This window comes from Rhea americana, unplaced genomic scaffold, assembly GCF_003343005.1.
Source record: "Rhea americana isolate MKP2758 unplaced genomic scaffold, rheAme1 scaffold_60, whole genome shotgun sequence".
NCBI lineage: Eukaryota > Metazoa > Chordata > Aves > Rheiformes > Rheidae > Rhea > Rhea americana.
This window is the reverse complement of record NW_028186757.1, coordinates 3,943,735-3,970,319: the sequence shown is the minus strand read 5'-3', so window position 1 is coordinate 3,970,319 and position 26,585 is coordinate 3,943,735. Positions and strand designations below refer to the sequence as shown.

At 37.1% G+C, this 26,585-nt stretch overlaps 1 protein-coding gene across 21 annotated transcripts in view; it reads left to right on the top strand.

Moving 5' to 3' along the window:
* The window catches only part of LOC146587287 (uncharacterized), a 139,471-nt gene that overhangs the window by 92,252 nt on the left and 20,634 nt on the right, over positions 1-26,585 (top strand). For 3 of the 21 annotated variants that reach the window (XR_014897697.1, XR_014897698.1, XR_014897703.1), the window contains 4 exons: positions 13,579-13,650; positions 13,919-14,250; positions 16,477-16,625; positions 19,682-20,081. The exons of 12 other annotated variants lie outside the window; for them this stretch is intronic. The gene's annotated coding sequence lies outside the window, so the exon portion shown is untranslated. 6 more of the 21 variants (XR_014897699.1, XR_014897700.1, XR_014897701.1 and 3 more) reach the window with 6 other exon arrangements.

Here is a 26,585-nt window from a genome sequence, read left to right as displayed (position 1 = left end):
TTTTTTTTTTACTTTTATTGGTTAAGGAAGTCATGCGCAAGACAGAGCAAAACAGGGATGACATTGGCTGCTAAGCACGGAGAATTGAATAAAGCCTCTCTCATTCTCAGTTTTTAAAGAAATAATAGGCAAGTATTTTGTATTTTTTTTTCAGCATCTGAGTTCCTAAGATCTACTTCTTTTATTTCCTAATAGACAGAAGATGTAGATATTTTCTTCTTTTTAAATGAACAATATAGTTGCTATATAGTGTAAAATTATAAGCAAAAACCTTCAGATAAATATCAAATCTCATAGGAATTCTAAAAATGTCTTGAGAACTAATGATTCCATGTTGATCTATGACCATATAATATATTCTGAAATGCTAATTGGTTAGAGGAACGTCTCCAGGCCCAACTGTTTCACATCTATAAAAAGCAAAATGAGAGAAAGGACAGATCAGAAGGTGATAGATGTTAAAGAATGAAATGGATGTTAAAGGATGAAATGGGAATGCAATGACAAATAAAGGTCTTAGCAGCAGCATTTAACCACAGACCTACATCGGAGGTAATGAAAAACTCTCTTGCTTCTGGTGATGCTTAGGGAGCAATTAGAGAAGGATAACCTTCTTGAATTCCTGACGCCAAAGAGCTCTGCTGCTGCTGTCAGGCCTTTCAATGGCCTGTGAAGCTCCCAAGCTAGTGACCTACGAAGAAAACCTGCTATTTTGCCTATTGCCTACCTTTGGCAGCAATACCTGTCCTATGGTTACGTGACGAGGAAGTCCTTTTTTTTTATCCAGTACCCTGTTCATTATACGAATAGCTACTAGTCAAGACGCTGAGAGGAAGGAAGACTTAAGATAACTTAAAATATTAAGTAATTCCTCCCCCCACCTCCAGCTCCTTCCTCAAGCAGTATTTTAGAGTTGGAGATGGTTACAATTCTTTTTCTATTCTTATGCCAAAATCAGGCCTACAGACGTCTGAGAAGATCTTGTATGTTAGGCTGTCTTTCAGTCAAGAGTCTGAATTCTCAGTTTGTTTGAAAAATGATTCTAATTACATTTTTATTTACCCTGGTAAATGAAAACATTGAAATTTTTCATAATGTGGATTCTTTTGTGCCCACTTTTTCTGTTTTTCTTTCTAAAGTTTTGAACAAACATTTTCTGCTCATTACAGGACAACAAAATTTATGCTTAGGCTATGGGAACTTCTCTTTTTTTTGCATGTGTGCATGTGCATATGTAAAAATTCAAAGAACATTAATAAGTGGGTAAATTTTTATTTCTTTAATCATAGTATTCATTTAACTCTAATTATGTTAACAATTTTAGTTATAATTGAGTTAAATAGAATGATCTGAGCCTTGAGAACTGATAGATTTATTGTTTTATCTCAAACTTTTATACAGTATGGGGTTTCACTTCCTGTGAGGTAAATTTGCTAGAAAAGGTTTAGCCTTTTCTAAGCAGAAAAATTGAACAAGACAAATTATAGCCTAACTCTGGTAAAAGTATAATGATGAGCAATCGCCTGTTAACTGCAGCTTGCAAATAAGCAAGCCCATTCCTGTTCCTGTGAGCCCTTTAGCAGCTGTTTCTCTCTCTCTCTCTCTCTTTTTTTTTTTTCTTTTTTTTTATGCCTTTAAGACCCATTGGCTTGAAATTAAGCATTGCTTTTGAACAGAGACACTTTCTTGAAAATAGGGTAAGAGTTGTGACTGGTTGTGCACAGACAGTAATTTGAAACCTAGCAAACCAAAGACTCTTAGACCCCAGCGATTTTAGAAACAGTCATCATTCATGTTCATGTAGTATGATTTTGCATTGTGGTTTGTATCTACTGGAGAAAACATGTTGCTGATCAGGTAAAAAAATTCATGTTTAAAAACTAAAAACAAACAAAAAAGAGAGAGAGAGAGAGAGAGAAAGAAAGCACATCTACTGTACAAACAGAATGTAAAAGTTTGGAAGGAGCCATTAAAGTCCCCTAGGCAATTACTATGAATTTTCAAGAATAGCATTTATTTGAAATCCCGCAAAGGCTCAAAAGAACTTTTCAATCTGATCAAATAACTTCCACTGGAAATTGTATAGGACTTGGGAAGGTTTTATTTTATCTTTTATTCTAGTTCTTTCTGTATGAGATCTCTGCACTCTTTTCACAGGTTAAAAATCTGCTGTTTTTTTAGTTTCATGCCTGTCAGACACAGTCCATCAGATCAACTAAAGACCAAGCAGGGAATGGCAATAGGAGAGGGAGATATATAGAATAAGATGTTGTCTAAGAGAGCAGGAGAAAAGTGACATGGATAACTACTGGCCACAACATTTCAGCCTCAATAATAAGACTTCAGGGCACATTTTGAAGAAAGATTAACTAAAGATGTAGAGTTAAATGGAAAATGGCATAAAGACAATATGGATTTACCAGAGATAATGCATATCACGATGACATCGTGTCTTTTCTTAGTAAGATAATTGATTTTATAGACAAGACAAATACAATAGAGCTAATCTATCTTGACTTCAGCAGAGCACTTGATTTAGTGTCTCAAGGACAATTATTATTTCATCTCGAGAAGATACTGCAAAATTGTGGGATGGATAATGGACCAGCTAAAAGGAAGATGAAACAGATAATGTTGAAAGAGGAAGGTGCAGCTTTAAAAGTAGTTACCAGTAGAAGTTCTGGAGGCCTGATCTTGAGAATAATTTTACCGCATACTATTGCTCATGGCTCTGCCATACGGGATGAATGTGTGTTGCTGAGGATTACTATTAAAACTACTTTTATCCTAGTGCAAAATAGGATTAGAACTGGATGGGTAAAAGTAACATAGCAAAATGGTAAAAATATTGGATGTTATCAGGGATCTGTGAAAATACAGATGTTACTAGTATGGCAAAATTGGCTAACAAGGACTTGCATTAGTTCAGCTGAGGGTTTTTTTTTTTTGCTAGATTTCCTTAGTAGGACCATTAAAAAACCCTCATTTACAGGAAATGTGGAGAAGAAAGGGAAGACTATGATATTTTCAGATTCAAAGTACTTGAGGTAGCAGAAAAGAGAAATTATTGCCGCTTCATAGCTCACTAATAAGATCCTCTTTTCAGAAAAGGGGAAAGGGGAAGAACTTCATAATACCTCAAATGGTCACTAAATTGACAGGTTACAAGCAAAATAAAACAGTGGCCTTTAAGGAAAGGCATTTTGTTTCAGATTTACTCCTTTTCAGAATTCATTTATTTGCAAATGAGTGAAAAATACATTATACTCCAATATATAAGCATAAAGTCTTAATGCAGGAAATAAATCCTGTTCCCATGAACATAAGGAAAGTATCTTAGTGTAATATAGATCTCTATAAAAGGAAATCAGGACTTCTTTCTCACCATGTAAGTCAGCTTTTATCATCCTGCAATGTGCAGTGCAGCATTTCTGCTGCTGCTTGTCTTCAACTGACACTGATTTTCACACGTATCTGGATTTCTCTATGTACCAGAGCACTTTTCTTTCCCTCTAGATATATTTCCTTCATTTTAAAAATGTTATATTTGTATTGTGAATACAACTGGTTAAAATTTCAGTCAAGTTTGCTTTGAAATGTCGGAGAAAGTTAAATAAATCAGGGAGTTGTGAAACACATTTGTGTTTCACATGTACTGCAGCCTCATAGTCCAGGCTTGGGAAACTGGTCTCTTGCTGACTGACYGTAATTCAGCCAGCCAATGTAACAATGCAGAATCTTCCTGACTTAAATTTAATTTTAGGAAGGTATGTCAGTTCTATGTCTTTGATGAACCTAGAGGGTGATAAGGTTTAATGTATATACCACAGTTTTTACTAGTATCCTCTACTCCTTTAATCTTTCAAGTAGGTTTTGAACATGAGTATCTAACTAAAAGGCAACATTTGAAATGCTATTTTCTAAAGCCTTCTAATAGATTTTCAGCCAAGGATGTATTCCGCTCCGTAAGAGGCTAAGGAACTTTTACATGTCAACAGCACACCGAATAGTCTGAACTTAAACAAGAGTGTAAAAAGGAGGGATTTGCTTCTTAGGTGTGAGTACAGTTAAGCTACACATTGAATTGGGACACTGGAAGGTGCCAGCACATCTCTGAAATCACCTATTCAATTTTTCAAAATATATATTGTACCTACTCTTCTGTCTTGCTACTCCTTTGTCTGTGTGCAAGCACATAGGGACACATGAAATAAACAGACTTCTTGTGAATAAGAACAAGATTTTGTAATGTAATAAGAATCATGTAGTTCATGGTTGAGCAGGTAATTAAATGTTGTAAAGGAACAAGTTATATTTGCAAAGAAATATATTTTAGGCCTTTAACAGAATTTGTSACTTGGACATAGTACACACACAACACTGAAACTAGATTTAAATAATATTTTTGGACAAATATGTGGATTTCCAAAACTGCAGAAGAAAATTRTATCTCCTATTGCAGARCRGATAAACAGGGCGCAGAATGTGGGAAAACATGTAAGGCCTTGGCTGTGCCCTCTCTATGGTGGCCAGTATAGCCAAGATGGTAAAGCAATGTCATTTTTGTTCTGCAAAATTATAATGGGACATTTTGGCATCTAGTGCACTTTTGTATGTAAGAGTACTTTCTAGTCCCTTGCTCCTCTATCTTCTTCARGCTCCTTCCAGCCATCATTGCCTCTGCTGCAGACATGTGGCTCTTCCTCTTAGACAGTAGCAGTGATGACAGCAGTTTGGGTGGTTGTAGTAGCCTTTAGAAAGAAAGGTATTACCCTCACCCTGCCTATCTTACATATTTGACTGCTTATGTAAGCAATTGCCATCCACTTGCCTGTATTTGTCCTCAACAAGGAAAAAATGCATTTTGTTGCTGCTTACATTCCCTCTTGAGGTGGTGCAATTTCTAAATCAGCCTTTGCTTTAGGCTGCTCCCAGAAATCTAGCCTGGTCATGACAATCAGGGGTTTTGTTTCCAAAATGAGAACCTATTACGCCATAAGCTGCCAATGATCTTGAAGACTCATTTACTTATTAGCTTATCAGGAAGKGTGTGTTTGAGTTTTTATTAAACCAATTTCCAGATAATTTTCAACAAATTTAAGATTGTGGGATGTTGACAATTTTTAAATAGTCATAAGTACTGCACACATTCTGGCAATAAAAACATACCTCTTTCTAGCAGCAGGACTTGGCTTTCCTTGAAATACTGTTTTGGAGACTGTGTGAGAGATACATGGCACTTGTGGGAAAAATACAATTCTCTTGCTCAATTTTAACACTGTGTCAATAGTAATATGATCCCCAAGATCTGTAAAGTGCTGTTTATGATGCTACCATCAGCTGGCACTTTACAGAATACTATTAGAGAGTGATATTTACTGCAAGAAAATATTCTCAAGAAGCAAAGTCAGCTACAGAATAAAATCAATGATAKCTTGCTTTCTTTAGATGGGGCCAGTTGTGAGATGCAATTGTATGCGTCTTCATTGGAATTGGCCGTGGGCAAGGGGCATATGCTGCGTGTGGCTGTTCCCTAGGATATCGCATAACAAAATGTAGTGGGCCTGGAACAAGCTTGAGRATATTGGTCCAATGCTTAAGCAGGCAACGCATTTGCAGATCTGTTGGGACTATTACTTAGGTACTATATTTATTTCGTTCTGTGCAGGGAAGTAATTTTTTGACCACTAGATGGGACTATGCAGCTTCACGCAATAGTAGCAGCAATGTTTGAGAGTTTGTTTTCCTTGAAACTGAGACTCCCCCCTCCACCCCACCCCGGGTTTTTCTAAGAGTTTGTCCCCCTCTTTTACCAAAGGTGAAAACACTAGAGCCTCTTATAAACAAGAATCTCTTTCACGCTAGTGAGAATGCAAAAAATAACAAACATTACAGTGTATGCCAGTAAAAGAGCCAGTATGCATAAAACCAATTTTAGAGTAGTAACAAATCGGAATATCCTATGTGGAGACTGACGTTGTGATCATGATGCTTGACAATGCACTGCTGCTACATTTTCCGTCTTCATCGTCTTTTTCCTTGATATGCAATTATCTTAGTTGTTAACAGCTGAGTCTGACTTTCTAAACTATGCATATATACACATCTTTTCCTAATCTTAGGCTAAATGAGGGTTCTATGATCCTCTTTTCAGATTAAGATGCTGCAAGAATTAAAAGAAATGAAAACCAGTTATCCCCCTTTCAGCTAATTCATTAAATTGTTCTTTAGTTATTTTTATGATTAAATGCACAGTGAGCTGGATTTCGWCGTAGCAGTAAAGTACTTTTCTCTTTGACAAACTCAGCAGGTTTTATTTCATTGTGAAACAAYGTTTGGCAGATGGAAAACTGATCTTGGTTGGCTATTGTGATTCTAATGCTTATTTTTCCTTTAATTTTTTTCATGTTGCTTGTTCTTGATCTTAGAATAGTAAYTGAACCATGGTTCTTTTCGTCTGAYGTCTAAGGATGGTGAATTTAATCAGCATAGGAGAAAACATTTAAATCCCAAGGCTATTTTAATCTGGAATGTGCAGAAAAGGTCTTGACCATGGGATAGGCTCACTGTTGAATTAATTTTTGTTTCTTTGTGGGACTGTGAATTTCAAGCTCTTTGACTATCTGTTTAAAAACTATCTAAAAGGAAAAAAAAAGTACAATGATTTTTTTTTTGAATATTCAATTAGAGCATTTGGAAAACTTYTATAGCTCTATGGCCAACTCTAATGAGATAGTGATTGTAAGTGATTTTTACTTAGTTATTTCTTTATGAAATATGCTGTATAATTTGCTAGTATGTCTAAACGGCATATTGAACCTAGTTTTCACCAGGCAAGCTCAGGCACTGAAAGCCATCTACCACTGATTGTGTTTGCCCTGCTGAGAATTCACACTCTAAAACAGCAAAGCTGGCTGATTAAAATATTATTGTTCCATTTTAAAARTGTAATGACACAGAATAGAGACAATATCACTGACATGTTAGAAGTATCATAGCTCTTCCAGCTGACATGTGTATATACTGAAGAAGGGAGATAAAGCAGATTTTGGYGGGTGAGTGTTGGTTTACCACTATCACTGAGATGCTCTGAGCAAGACAAGGAGATGGTTTCCTAAGTTCCAGTACATGCCCCTTCCTCCTATGGTCCAGAGATGTTCCAGAAATGCTGTAATATTACAGTAATTGCAAACAGCTATTACTACAGATAGGTGGGAACAGAGGGAGCRGAATGATCAGTTTATCCTATACTGTTGCTAAGAAGAGGTTATCAGCTAACATAACCAGTATGGTTTCTAGTTCTTACTGCTGTGTTTAAGATGTGTGCTTATCTGGATACCTAGATAGCTAGATACCCACATTAATATAAATGACAAATGAAATATGCTTTTGATATATTCATTTGTATTTAAAATTAATAGTCTTGCCCTTGACTGATGCTCAAGCTACATTTCAGGCAAGAAAATCTGACTGACATGGTTATTTGTCATTTTCAAAAAAACTAGARGTACTTCTAGCATTGCACTGTATAAGATTCAATGTCTAGGTATACAAAGAAAACGATAGGCAGTTCTGTGCATATTACACAAAGAATGCATGGATAAGTACATGCATATATGTATATGTATAAATACATAGATGTTTTAGTTTTTGTCTGTGTGATTACTCCCCCAGACACTGTGCWTGCTGCATTTAGAAAACTAATTTCTTAGGCATCACAGGTACCTTGAAAAACTGTCAGAACTGTCCTGGCACTAGCACACTTTATTGGCCAGCTTGTTCTAAAAATGAAAATGTATTACTACTCTGTGTATCCAGCTTCATAATCAACTTCAAGCACTTGGTTTCCAGCCATGTTCCACAAATTGGTATGCACCATGGAGGGTAAAAAAATATAGAGCAGCTGCAATTTCCCAGCAGGTATTATCCCAAGGAGAGGTTTCTAGCATTGCAACCCCCACTCATCTATTTCTCAATTTCTTGCCACGGGCTATCAGGGAGAAGAAGAAGGCTGGATGTGTGTGCGGAAAGGAAGAACACAGGAAAAAATTTGTTTCAGGTCTGAATAGAGGTTAGATCTAACCTATCTGATCCCCTAAGATACAGGAAGTCAGAGCAGCCTTCATGAAATCCTTCTTTTCTGAACTTCACAAAGCAAATAAGAGAAAAARAGGTTGATTTTTTTCCCATAAGACACTTATTCTTTTCTGTTGAAATGTTACGGTTCTTTTCTTGACTTCCAGCAACAGCTTAGACTTTTACTGAGACTCCTCTCACTGAGGGAGATAATTCCTGCTGCTCCTGTTTAGAAGCCACACACTGCTGCTGCTGCTCTATAAGCAAGAGAGATTCTCTTCTTTCTCTGCCCTTCATGTTCCTAAGTGCCTGGTCATCTTATTTACCTTGATTGCTAGGGAGGAAATTTTGTCTTGAAGCAGACCTGCTTTTGCATTACAAATCTTGATTTTCACAAAGTACATTGTCACCATTACTTTTTAGAAGTCACATATATTTAGTGGTAAAGCTGAAGCATTTTCTGCTTGCATTTGTGTATTCACATTTGAGATCGCACAACATTTTCTGCAAAGTTTAGTGACATATCTGGTGTTCTTTTCTTGAGTAACACAACAGCTGTATTTTAGGGAAAAAAMCCCAAATAGTAGTGCAGAAGTTGCTTTTACAGGATTAAGTTACTTGTCCCTCTTACTTAACAGCTTTATGAAGTTGTCAAGAGGTCTAGCAAAGACATTTGAGTAACAGGACCTGCAACATGCTGGTGGCATCCAGACTTGTCTCTGCTGAAGGAGCTGAACAGGCTACTTAGCCCATCAGTAACATGGGGTGTGAAAGAAGACTTCGTCCAAACACAAGTACTCAAGTCTGAGGGGGTTAACCATCGTAATACGGTCCCTCTCTGGGAGGACAATCTCTTGTTCACTTTATGTTAGCCAGAACAAGCTGATCAAGAAGGGTATGTCACATACTAGCAGGTGAAACGACTTTAATTGGGTTAATGAGGTTTGCTCTTCCGGTGTTTTATACTCTTGAACCTGCTCTGACTAAAGAGGCTAAACAAATGTGAGGAGCTGCAGTGGCTGGACTCAGAGCAAGGAAGGGAAAATTTACAGATTTGCCTGTAAACTGTGGTCGTCTTTCATTTTATCATATCTGAATCTACAATCCTACAAACMCTATGTAATAGTATCGTATACTGTGGATTTTAAGGGAATACTTCAATTTACTTCTGCCYCCACTTGAGTTGAGTAATTTAAGCAAACATGCACCTCATTTCCTGGTGCGTGATAATCGTTATAAATTAGGTTCTGGATTACTCACACAGCCCAAAATGCTAACTCATTTCTTTGAGGCATTGAGGGGTAACAAGGTACATCTTCCCRTTAGCTGTTTGAAAGTTTGTAATGAAAGGAAGAAATGGTTTCTGATGACCAGTGTCAGTCACCTTTCAGACCTCCAAAGGATTGTATAACGTTCATTTTGTAAGAGTATCAGGGCTAAAAATATAACCACTTAGGAATGCATCAATGAGTGGTATTGCTGGGGATTAAGAAAACAAAAAACAATTGAGAGAGTGTTTGAGGGCATCACCCAGGGGAAATGGAAGCTCTAAAATGCATACAGCAAAGAGTTGGAAGAGCTAAGCTGGGCCATGATTCATCCCCCTAAAAAAGCTCTTTTCATCTTCATGCAGAGATAAAAGAAAACGTGAATAGCTCTGGGAATGCATAGGAGAATTATCAGACAGGATACAGTCTTTGTGCCTCTAGGAAAAATTTCAATATTTAGTTTTTGCATATACACTTAAGTATTAGATAAATATATAATAAAGGCAGCTTTCCACATTATCATCAAAAGGAGAARGCTGATGCTAGATTTTTTTTGTTCTTGAAGCATCATCAGAATTCTAGCAGGTCCCTTTAGAAAAAACAACATAAATGCTCCCATTTATGATGTGTGCTTTAGGAGACACTTTTTGTCTAAAGCAACACCAGTCATGCCAGGGCTTACTGACAAGGTGCTAAAGTACACACAGATGTTGTCTGGGTATGATGGAAGAATAGTAGAAAAGCATGACTAGAGACTCTGAGCAGCTATGTTAARGTAACAATGAAAAATATAAACCCAAAATGAAAATAATAACATATTTTTGGGAAAAACTTTGCACACCAAGATTAGCAGGCAGGTCACATTAAGGCTGAGACCATCCTTAAGTAGTTAAAGACACCTGTGAGGAATATATTTGTACGTATTTAGATAAGATAGAGCTGGAGACAAACGGCCTAGTGCATCGCTGGCACTAAGGAAAATTAAAAAGAGAAAAAGATTTGGCCTTTATTAGTCTCTGAGTACAAAAATAGTTGGAATTCATTATTTACGAGTGGTCAGTGTTAGCTGAAACTGACTGGAAGCCACTTATTGCCATTGCCAAAGGGGCCTGGCAAGCAACCTCTAGCGAAGATAAAAAGCATGTTTTCAGTCATGAATGTATGATTTTCAAAATGAAGAGAACCTGGAAAGAATTTRGTGGCTTGGAGATATAGTTTCTCTGGCAGACCACTGGACAAAACACAATGGAGAGAACTCTAGAACTAGGTTACATACCCATAGTCTGCTAAAAAGCAAACTGATCTGTCCTACAAAGGTAAGATGGGGTTGTGATTCTTTGTATTACTACCAAGAATGATATTTTCTCAGTGGTAACAGGCTATTGTGCCTAGGAGATCAAGTATTATAATAAAGAGGATTTTCTTGAAAGATAGCTGAAGAGCTAAAGAAAAGTATGTTAGCAGGGAGATAAGGTCACGCAGAGGTGGAAAAATSTAAGAAAATAATGCTTTATGTACTATGAGGATTGTCACTGGGGAATTTGTAAAGTTTTGTTTTATATACCAACATTAGGGAGTAGTTTAGACAGTTTGAGAACAATAGTTCCTGTAGGTGATTCAAGAAAAAATTGGCTTCTGGAGTGTTGCAGTCATAGAGTCATTTGCAGCTAGAACCAAGTCTAACAACACCCTCCACATTGTATTCATTCTGGGCTGCTATTCTTTCTTTCATTATTAGAGGTTTATGTTTACAGATAGATATATGCTATGCACAGCAAATACATTTTTGTCAGACGTTAAATATATTGTATAATAGCTCACAATGGATTTTAGTTTTAGGAGGCTTTTTCCTATGTGGCCTATTAAAAAAATGTTCAAGTCATCCTTTAATCTTCCCTTGGCACTGTCAAGTGCCAAAAAAGCAGAAATTGAGTGTGCATTGTTACYTGCTACAATTTTATCAATTTAAAACTACAAACTAGAATATCTTCACTGTTAGAAACTGGTATCAGAGCACCCAGGTGTATCTGCAGGTAAATAAAGACACAGATAAAGCAGAAGTAACTTGATATAATCTATTGTTTGGAATAACCTGTGTGTATGAAAGCTGCCATGTCACAAATATGCTGCTGAACTAATCTCTAATGGTCATAGGAGCTTATCACTTCTGAAGTGCACACTGAACTCCCTACTTCCTAGAATAACTTATTTGGAAAAGCCAGGCCAACCAAGTACGGARAGGAGATTTTTTTTTCTTTATGAAAGGGGAGTACAAGTGATATTGAGTCTTAAATACTCCATAAGGCTTTTGGGATGGCCTTTATGGTCATTAGTCTTGGAAGATAGTCTGATAGCACCTTAGAAGAGCAGGAAGGAAGAGGAGGGTGGGCCATGTTTGGGGCAAAAATAAACTCATGGTGAGCCAAATCCTTCTAAATGTAACAGCCGCTTTCTTAGACCTGTCTTCTCGGACACCTCACAACCTTTAGATGTTCTAACTACTGGAGAGCATAAGAAGTACCAAAGTATGGCTTACCACAAAGGGGGAAAGTGGCTTACAGATTCTCAGCAAATTTCTTTTAAAGGTTATTTCTTTATAACCTTTACCCACTGCCTGTTTTTATCTCTGGTGATGTTAATTTTCAGGAGTGCTTCTTGCTTTCTCTGAAATGTCTTGCTCAGGCTCATAAACTGTTAATGAGCTCTTACAGCTACCCCTGCAGAGGAAAAGGATAACATCTCGTAGGCAACGGATGCTGTATTTTCAGACTGCCAGGCTGCAGGGATTGTCCTTGGAAAAGCCTTGCAAAGTGCTAAATTGTCAGGCAATGCAAGCCTACCTGTGACTGTTACCTCCTTGTGAGGGTGGACAGCTGAACTGACCTTCTCAAGGGAAGCTGATGCCAAGACTTGCTCTCCTCTAGCGAGAATGTGCAGAAAATATCTTCARCTCAAACCTCTGTCCATGAGGAATCCCTCACAACACGACAATATTCTCCTGCATGCCCAAACCTTCCTGAAAAATGGACTTTAGACAAATTGATCAGCGTACGTAAATCAACCTGGGATGTCTGACTGAATGTAAAGGTATAGGGACATTGTGGGGGCAGACTGCAGGCTCCTGCTTTATGCATGCCTGTGCATGAGGCACAGCTGGTCTATCCTGGGGCTACCCAGGTCACTTCTGTCCGTTTCTAAATGTGCTTACCAGCAGAGGACTGACGAGGCCAAACTCTTCTGGTTGATGCCTCAGGTATGTGGGCATGGAGTGTGTGTGTGTGGGGTCAATACGCAGGAGACAGAAGCCAAAGCCTTGTAATTACAGAAGGGTGATCCCATGTATGCAGATGTGTGGCTAAGAATGCTGACTGGGCATTGTCACCCTAAACTCTGGCTGACTTCCTGGTTTTCAGATGGATTTTGAATAATGAACATTTCAGTTTTTGTCTAAGAGAGCTGGACTTGGGACCTAGGCAGAGGGGAATATTGTCTACAGACTCTAAAGAGCTTGGTGGGTCTATGTGTGCWGCCATGCAGCTTCACCATTCAGGTGGCTTTTGGTTTTGGCTGATAGGATAGATCTTGCCCTCCTTTCCAAGGGTATAGTGTGATCCTACTCAGTGTCTCGGAAAGAATGTATTTTCAATACAGAGAACATTGTTTCTTGCAGAAGCTGTGTTGCCAGGAGGGTAGCCACATAAATGACTGATGGTTTTACAAGGTTTTTGTGGGGACATGCTCTGCGTGAGGCTATTGTGGCAGTAGGACATGGTTTGTGGTTGTGGTGTTGGGAGCCATAATGTGCTCTGTTGAGGAGTAAGTCTGGCTAGATAAAAGCAATTCCTGGCRCAGTCAGTCATCTAAACCACCAGAAGGAATCCTCTACAAGATCATTTGAGAACCAAAAGCCAACCAGGTTTCACTCTCTGGCATACCAAGGTGCACTCAGAGAGCTCAGCATTGCAGATGAGAGTTTTGGCATTAATGACACAGCCAGGGTTAATCTAACAAAAGAGCATATACGTGAGCTATGGGACTTAGTTACCATGTAAAAAGGGAACTAGTGAGCTGAAAGATCCTAGAGCTGTGAGGGGAAAGGAGGAAAGAACAAAAAAAAGACCTGAAGGTTTGGAGTGAGTGGTTACAATTCCAAAGGATTAAAGCAAAAGTTACACTTACACTTACTGTCTAAAATTACTGAGAAACACCTTTTTTTTTTCCTTTTTTTCCCCAGGAAGGCAGTTGAAGTTTGTGTTGACTTGATTTACCCTTAATGCAGTGCACTATTTTGCTTTGGCAAGTGACGGTAAGTTTTTTGAAATAAAATTGAAAAAGTAAAATTGAAGCACATTTCTGTACTAAAAGGCAATGAAAAGTAGAAATGATTCATTTGGAAATGCTAAAACAAAAWTTTTTAAGTTTTTAAAGATGTTTTGTTTGAGAATTTTTTTTTGGACTAAAACAATTTAGTGAATTGGATAAAAATATGGGAGCTGGTTCAGCTCTTTCAAATATGCTGTTTGGATGAAAGAAATTAACCAATTATTGATATACTGCTCTATGTTTAATCCTAGGAGGTGTTTATTTCATGAACGCATAATAACCTTACCTGTGAAAATTTTGTGTTAAAACTCCTGAGTTGTTAGGCAAGAACTGACAGAAGACCTAGTCACTGTCACAGCTTGGACTGTGTGCTCCAAAAGCATTTCTAATAAGAGAAAGACTGATGATGGAAAGAAAAAGGATTATTTATTTGTTATACTTCGATCATTCTGCTTGCTGAAGACAAGTTACATTTAGTCTGCTCTGACCAAAAGCAATTTCTTTGGTAATCAACACTGAGGAAAGGCACCCAAGAGCACAGGATTCACACAGCAGCACAGATGCCATTCTCAGCAGGCTTCCAGTGAGTGAGAATTGTGCTCATCTTTTATATTCAAGAACAATATTTTCTAGCTTCATCATTCATATACTTGCTCTCATAGTATCTTAAATGGCAAAATGGTGACAATGATGTTTAAGAAATGTGATCAGAACTCCTCTGCATCAGCAAAGTTCCCTCCTTTTGCTGTAGCCTATGCATTTTCTATTTAATGCTGAAAATCTATTTTTTCAGATAAGCAATTTGCCACTAAGAAAAATTATGATTTTATTTCTTTAAAATATTTTTATGTGTGTTCTTAATCAAAATTCAGATCTTACATTTGATAAAAAAAACTAATACAAAAACCTGTGCTTAGTAATGAAGGTAAATGGCACATAAAAACTTCTTTTTTGAATTCTCATTGCATGTTTCTGAAGTCAAGATTTTTGTCTTTTATGGCTTGATTAAAGCTTACTATGATTGCTGGGATAGAATTCTAACAAAAGTAGGTTTGTCCTTAATATATTCAAACATCATCAATTTTGCTTAAATGATATTCAAGCATGAGTGTTAACTACTAGACGTATAGWCTTTGGTTTTTTGTAATTGCTGTGGAATCACTGTGCCCTAAGGAAGATGAGATTTTTTTATGGTTCTGACTGCACTGTTCAAGAAGGTCATCCTGCAAATCACTTGATTTAATAGAGACCAATTCTGAAGTAAGTAAAAACAGGAGGAAAAGTCTCCCAGACGGCCTTTTCTGCATTTATTGAAAGGGAAGGTTGTTTACTCGTTTTGATACTGCYCTAACTCTTTTGATTTTTGATTAGCAATACTGTCTTTTCCCTGCCTTCTCTTGGAATTTATGAACTCAGCATTTGATGAAGAAACTGAAAAGCACGTGTTCATACAGAGCAGCATAGCTTTATGCTCTGAATCCTCAAGCTGAGGAGCTAGCTCAGAATCAGCGCAGAGAACTGGGCCAGCCAGCCAAGAACGGGCTGGTTTCCCAACAGGGCTTCTCTCCTGGTACACCTTTTTATATTCATGTTATTGGAGAACGTAAGGTTATATTAGCACTGTGCTTGTTGTCTAGTTGGAGAAACTTGCAGCCTGCGACTGCAGTTTTTGCGCGGAGGGGCCCTCCTTGGAGCATGCATAGTAAGAGCTTCCCCATAGCGTAAGCTGGGAAAGTAGTCCTGAGCTCTGATACATCTCTGTTTTGACATGCTTTTGCTCTTTTGGGTCAGTRATCTTTTTGACTTCTTTTTGTCATAGCTGATAAGCCATTCGTGTTGCAGACAGTCCTTTTACAAGACTTTCCACCCTCTTTTTCAGCAGCTTGACCTTGCTGTATAGATTTGAGTTCTAGACACTTTTACAGCAGCTGAGTTCAAACAGTGCTTCTCTGCATTCCCACAGCTCTCTCAAGAGACCTGCTGTAGTTCATGAGTCAGCCTGCAGCTTCCCTTCCCTTCATGGTATGTCACGTGAGGTGCCAAGTCTGAGGAGTCTTGCAGCTCAAAAACTTGATGGTTCTTAGGAAAAGAAATATACTTCATCAAGAAGGATAASTTCTGAGCTATTTATATTTGAGTTTAAATTATACGATCCTAGCATAGGTTAAGATACAGAGCACTTACTTTCCCTACAGCTCTTTAGCATCTCAATCCAAATCTTTGGCAACTACGATTTAATAATTGATTGCTTTGATACCACCGTATAATGACTTCCCCTTTCCCCAACCCTTAATAGATTAAATTGTTTGCAAACATGGATGGTGGAATTAGGCAGAGCAGTTTGTGCTGGGATTTCTGACTGGGAGAAGATGTAGTTTTTGTGTTCTAATTTTATGCATGAACTTTTATGGTATATACTCATCAAGCATTGACAGAGAAGCTGGTCAGCATATAAATCTACTAAAGCAAACAAAGAAAGAAAGCAAATTGCCTGCTGATACAGACCTGTCCTTCCCTACTTTCCATTCCTATGTTTTCCTCTTGCCCCCCAAAAATTTTACAGTGTGAAATTCTCTCCCTGACGTTCATCTGACATGGAAGAGATGTGGAGGAGCATGGTTGAGTGCATCGAACTCCTGACAAGTGCCACAGCTTAGTACTAAAAATTCATAGCACTTGTCATATCCAGTATCTTTGCGGACTGACTGTTCATCTAAAACAGCAAACTGAACTAAATTTTTAATATTGACAGTTTGGTTTGGTTTTTGATAAGCATGACCCTAAGTTACTTAATTTACTTTTAATTCAGGAAAAAAGAAAACTGTGCAGAATAAAATAGAAATGAATTCATCATTACAGCCTACAAGGACAATAAAATGCTATGGGGAATATAAGAGTAAAATCTGAGAACATATAGATGGAAAATTCTGTGACAGAAGGTTAAAGAGCTTACTGAAGGTGAGATGGAGACAGAAATCTCAATATACAACAAAATAAAGGGACTTATTATATGAAAGGAGTAAAAAGAACCTCCAGAAAGTGAAGAGGAGCTTGTCATATGACATGTTTTGGTCAAGAGTTTAAAAATTTGGCATGTGTGATAATTTGAAACTAATGAAAGTTAAGATTTATACAGAGACACATCTGAAAGGCTGCTCTACCACTTTGAGGGTCTGTATTTAGGAATAACTTCAAACTGAAATCTTAAAATGCCATGGGCCAAGTTGTGCTCTATTGCCCTTGTGTACATCGAGAAAAATCCCTTGAATTCCTTGAAACTGCACCAGCTACAAATCAGAGCAAAAGCCTTCTGGCTTGAGATCAACATGATAAAAGAAGCAGAAATGTGATGACTAGAAGTTCAGAATACAGGAAAGCAATCAAAGTGAAATCCTGATGCCCAGTTATAAATTACTGACGAGGACTCATGAATACTGTTCTGATAGTCATTAAATGAGAAAGAAGAACTTATTAGAAAATRTCATTCCATTTGGAGATACACAGATCTTTGACCTTGCTGCATTATTCACTCTTTGAAACTTAGGAATTCAAAAGTATTACATTATATATAGGCTACTTTTTAAATTTTTTATCATCCTTTTTCTCCCAATGTTATTTTAAAGTCAACACAGCTAACAAAACCATTTGTAACTAATGATCAGAATTATTGCTGTTGAATATTTTGCATTGCAATTGAATGTTCTTTGAGAGGTCATTTGAATGATGTTTAGTATGCTTTTTTCAGATTTGCAGGTCCTTTTTTTCAGGTCCTTTCCTTAGAGAAAGCTTAGAAAAACAGTTACCATGAATTAAGTTTTACCTGTCTGGATAAGGGAAGAAAATATAATTTTTTTGGTATGAAACTGGGGTGCCTGATAAATGCACTGATCATGACATCAGAATTACTTTCTAGGAATAAGCAATTGTAAAGCCACAGCATAAACAATGTGAGAGGTGGTTATGTTTTTAAGAAACACTAGGTATAGTTCATTTTTTACAAAAGTGTAAATCAGAATTACTTTTTAGACACTTGTACAATTAAAATGCAGCACTTAGGCCAAGATTACTGTCTTTACACAGCTTGTGCTAGGCAGAGAATTTGAGAAGTTAGTTCAGGAATGGATTCAGACCTKAAATATATAATAAAGTAAATGTCATGAACTTTGAAAATTTAAACCCTCATTTAGCATTTTGCGCTTTATTTGAGTATGAGCTGACATTAGCTTGGAACACTAACTTTTCCTTATAAGTCAAAGCTGTTCTTTTGAGGTGTAAATTTCTTTGCAGCTTTACATAGCTGTGAAATTACCTTGACTATCAGGAGCTCTCGCCTGTCTTTCAGAGCAGGCACATGAGAGTGAATAGAAACCATGACCAGTGGAAAAAAGTAGCAAATAAAAGAGAAACGCTGGCCAGACTTGTCTTAGAGGACAAACAGTGACACACTACCATTCGGGATGCAAGGTGTTCTCTGCTGCCCTAGCAGACTGTGAGCAGTTCATAAAATTTAGGCTATTAATAGCCTACTTTTTCCTGTGTTATTAAYGTCATTACATTTAAATTAGTTCTCATAGGTATTTAATTTAAAGTAGGGTAAATTATACTGTACAAACAGAAGACAGCTCTTTCTTATCTAGGCTTACACACATCCGATACTGACATATTTGACTTAGCACATATTTTGGAGATTTAGCTTGCACTAAGTTATTTTACTCGTGTCCCTCAGAAATGCCAAACTTAATCCTCAAGTGCCAAATACAAAAGAGATGATCTTTCTTCGAATAGTTAACAGCCTCATTATATAAGACTTACGTTGTCATCTGAAATATTATATACATACTTCCGAAAGTAAACTAATGAGGACTAAATATGTAATTTGTGTCATAATACAGTAAGTAGTATATTTGACTTATTCTGCTTCCTTACATCTTTAAAAATGAGAAAGTCAAATATTTGGCTAATTTCTTTATGGCCTACATCTCAAAGGTATTGAAATTACTATAATGTCATTAATTTCAGTGACTGCATGGTAAACTGCAGTAATTCTTCAAACCAGTAAATTATGCCGAAGGCTATCTGAAAGCCACTTCAACATTTCAAGAACAAAATTCCAGTCTGAACACCTCTGAAGAAGTGATGTATATTTACTTAATGTTCATGTAGTTTTGCAGGGTCTGGTACACATGGGACCTGRTCTCTCTGCAGCTGTGTGAAATAGCTACTGCTAACGGTCCACCAACATTGCTTTAGGTGTTTTTACAGTAATTCAAACCAGCCAATAACAAGTTCCGCAGATTTAGCATACACTTCATACATATAATTAAGGACCRATTTACTTAGTTTTGAGATGATTTTGTGATTGGATAAGGGTGACAGGAAAAAAAAAACAGGGTAGAGGGAAATTATGCTTTGAGTAATATCAATGCTATTCCACTGAAGCCAGTCTGGATTTATACTGGCGTGGAAGACAGCATTTAGCCCACAGTTCCTAACTCGTGGTCTCTGGAATCTGAAAAGCTTTAAAAAGAATTAATGTCTTAGCCCTGAAGCTTGACAAGCTACTGTATCCTTCCTCCACCAGAATTTACATTCATAATCAGCTGCTTTTTGCCTACATTTGCTCATGCTTTTTTTTTCCTGTTTATGAACAGTCTAACCTATCTTACTGAAGACAAAATTTTGCAGATTTGCGTAGCTTAGCTCTGCTTCCCAATTAGAATTGATATATCTCCCATTCAAGTTGGTGCATGACAGCCCTGAACACACAGTTTCGAAGCTTTGACGTCATTGGAAAAAAGATTATTTTAATAGGGGACAATTTTTTCCTACATTATTTATTATTACCTTAAATCATTTTTGGTCAGGATTTTCATATCCTCTTTATATGTGAATATAAGCCTTAAGTGTTAAATCCATTCTATTTCTGTTCAGAGTTTATATGTTTTCTTTCATCTTCTTTTGGATTACTTGACCTATTTTCTCTCTCTCTCTCTGTCTCTCCAATTTTTCAACAGAATTTGTGAAGAGCATTGCTCCCACTCCTGGGCAGCTGGTTTTCTATATGAATGGTTCTTCCGTTTGCTGATAGCCTGACATCTGTCATTTGCTCCCTTAAGTGTGATTCTTTCTTCTTGTGGATATTACAAGTAGACAAGTTGTATGTGCTCCACATCCATGAAACAGCAAAGAATTAAGGGCTTTGCCTGCAAAGGGACTCCAGTACAGCAATGTTCAGTTTTGAGGAACTTAGTTGAGGAACTGGTTAATCTGTTCTYTGTGACAGAATCTACAGAATCAGTTTGGTGTAAAATTGCTCAATGCAAGGTTATAGGTGCTTGTATAAGCAATGAGTTTAAAATGACTAAATTATCCCATAAGAAATGCTAGAATAAAATGTATCTTTAAATCTGAAAAGGATCTGTAAATGCTTCCCTTTACTCAAAACTAGAGACTCTGATTTCTCTTCCAGAAGTAAGTGCTTAGGTGTCTCTTCCTTTGCACAAAATTCTGATGATCCTGTAAAAAAGCTGCTCTCTAACCAGCAGCAAAGCAGTTAGTGCACTCACACAAAGTGTGAGAGAATGTTTGAAAGAACAGGGAAGAAATTCCCGTTGATGCCCGAGAGAAATTATTCTCACATCTACCACCTATTTAATTATCTTTAACTATTAATCATAGGGTGTATTGAGGTAAAGCAAATTCACCACTTTTTGTGAAATAATTCAAGGTTTAGTGTGTAAGGGAGATGGAGACACTGCATGCAAGAGGGGGCATGCCTCTACATACCAGAGTTCAGGGTTATGAGGGGAGACTTGAGGTCCATGTGAAATGGAACAGTTTCTGTAGGAGAGGTTGGAAAGGCCCTGCAAGCAGGAAAAAATCCTCATTTCTTGATCTTGGTAAATTTTAGTGCAAATTTAAAGTTAGATTTTCATCATTTGTAGTTCTCTGTTCAAAACACTTCTCTGATCATACAGACCTGAAACACCCAAAGCACTTCACGAAGGAATTTGAGAATTACACGGCCATGATTTTGAATGTAGGTTTCTTGAGGAGAATTTTGAACCAGATGTAGAAGTGAATCTTTTTGTGACTCTGCACCTAAATCTCTCCACCTTTGGGACACAGTCTTTCAGATGCCACCCAAGAAGTCAGTTTGTTGAGATGAATCAGCAACTGTAGCTTGTTTGGCTGTCAGGAAGCAAAGATGAAATCTAGACTTCCAAAACAGGCAGTGAGTATGGAAGGAAGTGAAGGAGCAGTGTGGCCCTTTAACCCACTTGGGATTTTCTTTATTGATTTCTCCAAGAAGATTTAGGGCAAAGGAAAGGAAAAGAATGATGGAAAAGAAGTGGTCTCCATTTTGAGCTCATGTCAGTATATGCAAATAAAAATGAGGCCGAATGGTGATATTAGTACCTATCACTCATTATTTTTACTTTCCTTGCCTTCTTGCTACTTTAAACATTTAATATTGGTTCTGACTGAATGTGGTATCTCAATTAAGTTCAAMACAAAATATCTGCTTTTAGATGCTCTGGAAAACTTTACAGTTTTAGTAAAACTTGAGTAGCTAAAGGCCTTCAATCCATCAAAAGGATAGACCAGTGCTAATGGCAATATCAGTGAGTAATTACATCCAAGGGGTTAAAATCTATTTTGGTGATACCTTCTGGTAAATGGAATTGATTTTGACCCTTACCTTGCAGATAGCCCTCACAGAATTGCATATAACCTTTATGCAGTTCTTTTCAGTGTATGCTTTACTTAATTCTCCAATAAAATGTACACTTCAGCTTGTACACTTGAGGCAGTACAGGTAAATAAAAGCAGTTCTAATACAATAAGCTGCTGTAATAAAAGCATAAATCAAGTGTGTGTGTGTGTGTGTGCATGTGCAAATGTATGCCTTCTTTTCTCCTGATAAACASTTTGGATTAGAATCCAACCACACATAAATCTGCATGCCTCCATGGAAGATGYGTCTGAATTACAGCTTGTCCTTATTGGTTAACTCCTCATTTTGTTTGTCACTTACATGATTTGTTTGTGGAATACCTACGGCACGCAACTATTACAGGGAAATGTAACTGGCAAGTTATACTCAACAGCCTTACTGAGTGTTGTGCGCTAAAGGATGCAAGTTCTTGTTAAATATTGCGTTTGTTTCCTTGGATGTGCAATGGATGTATACAAAAAAATCAGTGAGTTTCTCCTGGATRTAATTCTTGCGAAAAGGTCTTGTTTTGTAAAAGAAAAAACTGAAAGAGAGAGAGATATCTCATAGGCTTTTTCTTCTGCTACACTGGCTATTTTTTTGCTTCCAAACCATGCATCTGATTCATGACAGATTTAATTAAGTATAACTAAGCAACTTATTGCTAAATACATCATAGTATAAAGGAAAAGGTAAGTCAGGAAACTGGTGCCCTAAGAAAATGATAGAGGAGGGTAAGGCTTATCTGTAYATTGTATGGTTATGGAGCTAATAAAATAAGAAATACACACACTAATGTTTTGCTTAGACTGGTTCACTGGTCTCTCATTTTATTTTAAGCTGATTGAGATAAACCAAAAGGAAAAAAGTTACTTTACTTATACTAGGAAAGAGGCCTAGATTTGTTAGGATGTCCTATCCCATTCTTAATCTAGCTTTTAGTAGAGAATATAACGTTTGTGATTTATGTGCTGAGGTTTAAGGTAATAATTTCAGAAAATACATTCATCTGTGAATTAATGTTTTTATTTTGCTTTGGAAGGATGAAAACAAATATCAGAAAAGAATAATTCTTTTCAATATCAAATATTTCCCAATAATGTAAAATSCAAGGCAGTTTGATTTCCCATAGTCTTATCTGAGGACCTTGGGTCTAGGAGGGTTTAAGCTCATTCTGCAGCCATTCTCTAAGGGAGGGTATTTAGAGGATCTTTATCCTCTACCCTGCTATGTATTTTCATRGAACTTGTAGAAATGCAATTATTTTTTGAGACTGCTTCTCCTTTGGCAAATTCTGCCAAACTTGTTCAATACATCCGGAAGGGATTAAGRACACATTCAGCTACAGACAATGGCACAGACAAAGTTACTGAGCCAGCTTTGTTTCCATAGGAAACAAGCTGAAAGAAAACAAAGAAAAATCCTCAATAAAAGATCTGCGTTGGAGCTCAGATGTGAAGGGCCTCCTTGGACCTGCAAGACGAATTTAGTGCACCAAATGTTCCAATTCGTATTAGTCAAACATCCTGGATGGATTACCAAATAGGACTTAGTGATGAAATTTTATTTCCACCCTTAAAGACCATTACCATTACTGTTCTTATTAAGGATCTTGCTTTCCTGAGAATGAGAATTGATGTTACTATCATTACCTGGTATCTAGAGGCCATCTTTTCAGGCATAGATCTAATTAAGCCAGTTTCTGGAATGACAGACGCCAGAGACAGAAAGAAGCATAATCAGACCAGTGTCATGTTAATGTTTTCTCAGGTGTCTCAGTCTAACTACACKCTAATCTACAATTTCTTTCAAAAGAGCTGGCAAATATTGCAACAAACTTCACTCAAAAACTAAGACTCTAAACTTAGAAAATAGTTCTAATTTTGATTTTTTTTGGTACAAAATAGTAACTTTTCAGTCATGAATTTCAAAAACTTTTCATTTTTTTCTGCCACAAACAGATGTTTTCATACATAAATGTGTTAAAGTGTTGCTGTGATAATAAGAGGATTAAAGAAGCTGTATTACAGTGAGCTTTCATTTAACATCTCTGTGGGCTGATAGATGCTTTAGTATAATGAAAGCATAAGAAATTTTTGAGTTGCAGCTGTATAAAGTGGAGGAATGGCAACTATTCTAGCAGCTATGAGCTACCTTTCTGCATGGGAGTTTCTAGCTAGTGAGCTGGAAAAAAAATTACAAATAATTAAATAATGAGCCTGGGAACCACATATCCATCAATATATTTTTAAATGTAAATTTTCTAATAAGTTGGAATTTCTATTGCCTCAGAACTTTCCTCATTTTCTAATAAGTTGGAATTTCTATTGCCTCAGAACTTTCCTCAAAGTTCCTTGAAATAGCCAATTATTTAGTTTAATGCTTTATTTAGATGCAACAAAATTCAATTATGGAAGGTTGTTTTGAATCTATGGAATKGTCTTGTAATTATCTTGTCCTTTTTCTGATTTTTATTTTATTTCTTTACGAGCTTCTGCAGTCAGCTAAGAAAATAATAATAATGGATGTGGAAACAGTCATTGTGACTATGTGTAATTCACATGCCATAATCAGAAAAACAACTCTTAGTTGCAGATAACACTGAATTACCAAACTAAAACTAAGCACAGAGCCTTTTCACAGCTCAATTCTGACAGCAAGAAAACAAAATAAATAGGATCGTCTGAAACAATTTTGAGGCTAATATACGAAAGAGGACATTTTTTTTCTCTTGCAAACCAGCGCACAGTTCTAGTACAAAAAATAGTAATCTGCATGTTCTGYATTAAAGAAGTCTAAAGCAAGTATTGCTGCCCACTGCTTTCCATAGCCCTCTTTTGTTGTCTTCTGGACAAAGGAACATGCAAGGTGGAAACTGCAARCCAGAGCTTTTATAGCTCAGTAAATAGGATTTCTGCCATTGCTATGTAAAGTTGATAGGCTTTGCRTTGATAGGCTTTGTGTTGGGCCTGAGCTGGTTTTAGCTTCTTTTAAAAATTTGCTAGTGGTTGAGCATTGCCTAAACTGTTTTAGTTAAGGTTCTGTGACTATCATATATCGTAAATATCTGTCAAACCTAGCTAGTAGGTGATCAGGCCTAGTGTACTAGGTCGTATTGTTTGCCTGGCAAATAACAACCCTTTGCACTACCAGAGGCTGGGGAAAACTCTTGCGCAGCTTTCAAGCTTTAGCTGAAATCCATTGAAAAGGAATTAGGCAGTGATAAGAAAGCATTAAAAAACAGTTTCAAGTGGATCCAAGACTGAGGAGGAAGGGAACTGCAGCACCAGCATTGACTGGCTCCTGGTGAGTAATTCAGTATGCTGATAACTTGTTGTGACACCTGAGCACCTCTCTGCTTGCAGAAGAACRGGAGTTACTGACCTCAGGACTTAGGGGGACATTGGAGGGTTGAACATAACATGACGGAAAAGGGGTAGCTATTAATACATTTTCTTGCACAACAATTTTAAGGATTTTTTATTAACAGGTATTATAGTAACTGAACTAGGTATTATTTTAACTAAAGTAATGAAAACTGTTGTATTTTGACTGTATTATTGAGATTTTTAACTGAGCTAATGGTAAAATATTGGTTCCACTTTCAAGGTATGTTCTAATTTTGCCGAGAAGATTTTGACTGTAACACTTTCAACAAAGCCTTTGTTGAAGTGGGGTTATTCAGGGCCATGCAGAAACTTATTTCTCTTATTCTCCCGTTTTCTTCCATTCCAAAGTTTTGAATACTGGGTACAGCTGAGGACAGGCCAGTCAGCTGCATGTGAGACTCCAGAGCCAGAGGGAGACTCTGGTGCTGCAAGGGTATGAGATATGATATTTGCTGTGAGAGGTGCTTCCTGACGTGTGGATATTTGGATTCAGGACCTGCAAAGAGCAGAAGCAATAGCTTAAGGTGCACAGGAAACTTGTGAAAATATGATTCTGAAGAGGTTTGCAGTCTATATCCAGGAATTAAAGCAAACACAACAGTCTTTGGAAGTAGGYAGTAGAAGACAGCTGTGCGAGTTTGCAGTCTTGGTTTGGGAGGATACAGAGGAAAACGTGGGAAAGGGCAGGATAATGTAATTCTTGGCTACATAGCTTTTGGACTGTAGTTGTTAGAGCCTTGAAGTTTGACCAGTCCAGTGGCAGGTTCTTTGTTTTCTATGAKGTAAACTGTGGAGGCTTCTTGACTTCTGAAGTGCTTAGTAGTTCATAATTGTGTCTGAAGATCACTCAAAAATTGAAATGTAGTGACATTGTATTGCTTGACTTCATCCATTTTGCTTCCTATAAATATCTGTTAAAAAAACCCTCCAACCCTATGGTCTCTCTCTTTTTCACTACCAATGTGACTGTCAGTGTTTACTTATTCCAGGACAAAACCTGACATACTACATTTGGAAGACACTTTTTTTTTTTTTTTTTTTTTTTTTTTTNTTTTTTGAGAACAGACCTGGAAATATGAATTGTATGAATGAAGAGGTAAATGTCAGGAATTTTTCTGAAACTTATAACATAGAATTGACTGTATTGGATGAAACCAAAAGGTCACCTAGACTAGAGTCTATTTCCAGCAGCAGCCAGCAACAGATGCATAGGTAAATGTAGAATATAATAAACTTCTGATTATTTCTCAGTKTATTCTCCAAAATTGCAGTAACCGGCATGTCAGAGTCTCCCTGATCGAATACCATATTTAACACAGTATTTGATAGTCCACAGTTGGTATTTCATGTGTTTTTTTCAGACTGTTTAAACTTCTAACAGGCAGAACTATGTGAGATAAGACTTTCTACAACTTAACTGTGTGTTGTGCAAAGAAACATCCATTTTTGGYTGTTCTGAATCTGCCTCCTAGTTTTATTTGATGTCCCCTAGCTCTTGTACTAGAAAATAGTGTGACTACTTGGATTCCACTACTGTACACATGGTTATCATACCCTTCTTCATTTACCTCTTGCCTGTGCTCAGGATGTCTATTCCAATAGTCACTCCTCATATAGAAACTGTTCCTAGATCGTTCTTGTTCTTCAGCGTGTTTTTTCTAGTTCAGTTATATTCTGTTTTGATTCTGCTCTCTCTTCCTCATCTCATTTTTCAAAAGGTGGATAAAGCATTGTGTATATACCTACGTAATAACATTCTGTGTTTTATTCACTGTTCCCTGCCTTATAATTCCTAGCATGTGATTTGATTTT